Genomic DNA, 3,834 nt, shown 5'->3' with positions numbered 1-3,834 from the left:
TATATATTTATATATTTATATATATATATATATATATATATATATATATATATATATGATTCTATAATCAATGTAAAATGAAGCAAAATAAAATGATAAAGAATAATCTGGACATTGCTGGTATGTTGTAAAATTTAAGTAAAAGTTGCCTTTCACTGTTTTACCTTAGACCTCTAATAGTCGGAGTGTTCTTATCATGATTTTCAAAAAAAAAAAAATTCTCCTTCCTGAAGGCATTTACAAAATCACTTCTTACCCTGCCCGATGCTATTAAACCCAAGGTTGTCGATAAACTTTGTTGTACTATAAATAAAGATTAAAAAAAAAGGAAAACTCAAAGGCAAAATATCTTCATATCTAAAAACTACTGTAAACAAATTTTCTTTTATACTTTTTTTTTTGTTTTTGCAAGATTAACGGGTGGTCCTCAGAGGGAAATTTTTATGATTATTCGTTCATTCTTTTTCCCTTTGCTCTTCTCAGTCAAATATGATCTACTTACAAACAGGTGCCCTTCACAAAATCAAGAGAATTCCTTTTTGGCAAGAATCATAGACTCCATGAAATATTGCCAGATTACTGACACTAAGCTTCACTTTTGCACGTACACTTGTGAATCCATACTTAATTCTTTTGCTGTGGGGGAAGCACTCAATTTCTCATATTCTTTAGTTTTTGTTTGTTTTCTAATTTTCTTTTTTCATTAGCAATTTTTTTTAAACCTTTTCATTGTGACAGTTGAGTTATGTCATTCATTAGCTGGTGTTGCAGACAGTGTCTTATTGGCTAAAATATCACAAGTAAATACTACAGACACTGCACATCAGTTTACTGTCTGTCACGAGAACAAGGTTTCATAAACATCTCTTTCTGCATCTTGACAGCATCTGTGGCAATCTGAGGCAGCAAAATGTTAGGTTAAACCTTTCCTGTGAAAATACAATAACACTTGTTGAAATATCAGCATAAACAACCATAACAACAATGGTAAAAATTAACAAATTTAAACATTTAAAAAGAGTATTCTAATTCTTTAATACATTTTTCACTTCTCATGATTGTTTAAAAATTTCAATTTATTTTTGTGGATTTTTGACAATGCTTCAAATGTTAAAACATAGAAGTTAAATGTTGAAGTTAATACACTGTTGAAAGAAAACTGATTAATGTATCAAAATCAGTTGAACATTCAATTATGACATTATGTATGTTGGTACCATTACTTTGTATTTATTTAACTAAAAGTTCTTTAAATGTTTCAAGAGAATTCTGAGAATGATGACTGAGAAGAAACACAACAGAATTGGAACCTTACAACTCCAAGATAATGCTCTGTTAGTGTGAACTTACCTTTGCATATTAATAATAATATTCACCTTAAATTCCAGTGCTACTCCTATGTAGTTGACTAAAATAGGGATTTCACCCACTTTGGAGTCAACTTCAGATAAAAGTAAGTGAAGTTAGCATCCAGAGAATGTGCCTTTTCACTTATTCATTCACATAGACATTAAATGTGTGAAGGTAGATATATTATGGAGACACTGGCATTTTGTTAAGATACATTTTATAGAAAGATAGATTGGTATATATGTGAGTAAGATGAGCCTGAATCCAGTATGATTTAGAGGTATGTGAAGAATATAGCAAGTGCTGTAACCAAAGAAGAAACATAGCTTATTGAGGAATGCTTCTAATTTCTTCATGTGGCATGAGATATTAGCACTATAGAGAGCTTTTAGTGAAGTAAATAAAGCAGTTCCAGCTGGAGAGGTAAAAACTGGGTCGCAAATTTGGATTCTCAACAACTTAATGCTATACCTTGGTACTCACTACCGATAATAAAACTAGATTTTCATTAGATAAATGATAACTTTAAGTGCTATAATATGCTTGCTTAAAAAGAAGGTAATTAATGTGAAATGATATTTATAAATTTAAATGAATATGATAGAAAACTATATATGTTTAAAACATTTAAGTATTTGATATTCATACATGCTATAACGATATCAAAGGGTATGATAAATCTTATCTACCAGGTCACCCAGTTTGAGCCGTCTTGTAGATGAGGCTCTGCAAAAAGAGATATGTGAAAGCAGATTGCATTAACATGAATTTCATACAGTTTTGAACAGTGAAAGAAAATCCAAGTAAAACAAAATTGGAAATATAAGCAATTAGCTATAAAAGGATTTTCTAATGTAATTTCTTTCTCTCTCATTTTTTCTTTTGTATTCCAAGGGAATAGTCAAACATGTTTAAACAATAGTGATTACCATTCATAACAGAAACATCGAGAGGCAAGAATATGTTCCATGAAGTAAAATTTACATAAAAAATATTTTGTTAAATAAAAATCCATATCAGAATAGAATGCTTTTCTGACATAGAATTGACAACTGAGATAATCATGGGATAGTGAGGTAAATGAGGAAATTGTGCATTTATGTTAACAGACAATTAAGAATGTTAATTAGGGTCATTAAGAAATCTGACATGACATTGTGCTACCTGTGCCTAATATTCTTTTCTACTCAAGGCACAAGGCCCGAAATTTTGGGGAAGGGGGCCAGTCAATTAGATCGACTCCAGTACGCAACTCGTATTTAATTTATCGATCCTGAAAGAATGAAAGGCAAAGCTGACCTCTACGGAATTTGAACTCGGAATGTAAAGACAGACAAAATACTGCTGAGGATTTTGCCCGGTGTTCTAATGTTTCTGCCAGCTTACCATTTTCTACTTGTACATTGTATTACAATGTTAATGGTATAAATATTGAAAAAAATGTTTATAATATATTTTCTCTTTGAGTTATGTGCCCTCTTTAAAACAAATTGGTAGGTGGCTTTGAATTCAGCCTTCTTTGCATTGAGGAAAAGACTGACTTTGGTTGCAGCATTCTCTAGAGATGTTAACAAATCTTACACATTGCATTGTTTATGAGCTGTGAGAGCAGGGTTAAGATCAGAGATAAATGTTCTGCTGACATCTTGATTGCTACTATTTGATAGCAAAGCCTAGCAAGCTTCAAAACATCTCACAATCAAGTATTTCAAAGTCAACAAGGCTTGCCTTCTTCAGCCCATATGTAGAGAACCTCATTCTCAATGCAGCTGAAACATAGATAATGAAGAAGAAGGTTTAAGATTGCCTTGATGGTACACACATCAGACTTCTCTTTATTTATCGACATATTCCATTCATGCCTACTAATATTGCTTAACACAGGGTAAGATTTGCAGGACACTGATTTCTTGAAGAACAACAAGCCATATTTACTCTTTACTCTTTTACTTGTTTCAGTCATTTGACTGCGGCCATGCTGGAGCACCGCCTTTAGTCGAGCAAATCGACCCCGAGACTTATTCTTTGTAAGCCCAGTACTTATTCTATCGGTCTCTTTTGCCGAACCGCTAAGTGACGGGGACGTAAACACACCAGCATCGGTTGTCAAGCAATGCTAGAGGGACAAATACAGACACACAAACATACATGCACACATATATATATACATATATACGACGGCTTCTTTCAGTTTCCGTCGACCCGGGGCTATAGCAGAAGACACTTGCCCAAGATGCCGCGCAGTGGGACTGAACCCGGAACCATGTGGTTGGTTACCAAGCTACTTACCACACAGCCACTCCTGCGCCTGCTTTGGATGTTATATTTTAAAGCCATTTGAATCCAAACAGAAAATGAAGATCACTCAGCTATAATGATGTTATTGGCAGAAATAAACAACATGACATTGAGGATCTGACAAATCCAATAAGGAACAGGGATTCCTGGTGCAACATTGTGAAATGCTTCTTTGTTGTGACCACT

General features: G+C 33.3%; 1 protein-coding gene across 4 annotated transcripts in view; it reads right to left on the bottom strand.

Annotated features, from left to right (window-relative positions):
• Window positions 1-461: 461 nt before the first annotated feature.
• Window positions 462-3,834, bottom strand: part of LOC115214995 — a 482,072-nt gene continuing 478,699 nt past the window's right edge. For 2 of the 4 annotated variants that reach the window (XM_036505419.1, XM_029784106.2), the window contains exon 6: window positions 462-929. The gene's annotated coding sequence lies outside the window, so the exon portion shown is untranslated. Of the gene's footprint in view, window positions 2,077-3,834 lie in introns of all 4 variants that reach the window. The other 2 variants (XR_003881947.2, XM_036505418.1) reach the window with 2 other exon arrangements.

This window comes from Octopus sinensis, linkage group LG8 (genome assembly GCF_006345805.1).
Source record: "Octopus sinensis linkage group LG8, ASM634580v1, whole genome shotgun sequence".
Classification (NCBI taxonomy): Eukaryota; Metazoa; Mollusca; class Cephalopoda; order Octopoda; family Octopodidae; genus Octopus; species Octopus sinensis.
The sequence above is the reverse complement of the archived record's forward strand: the minus strand, read 5'-3'. Positions and strand labels throughout refer to the sequence as shown.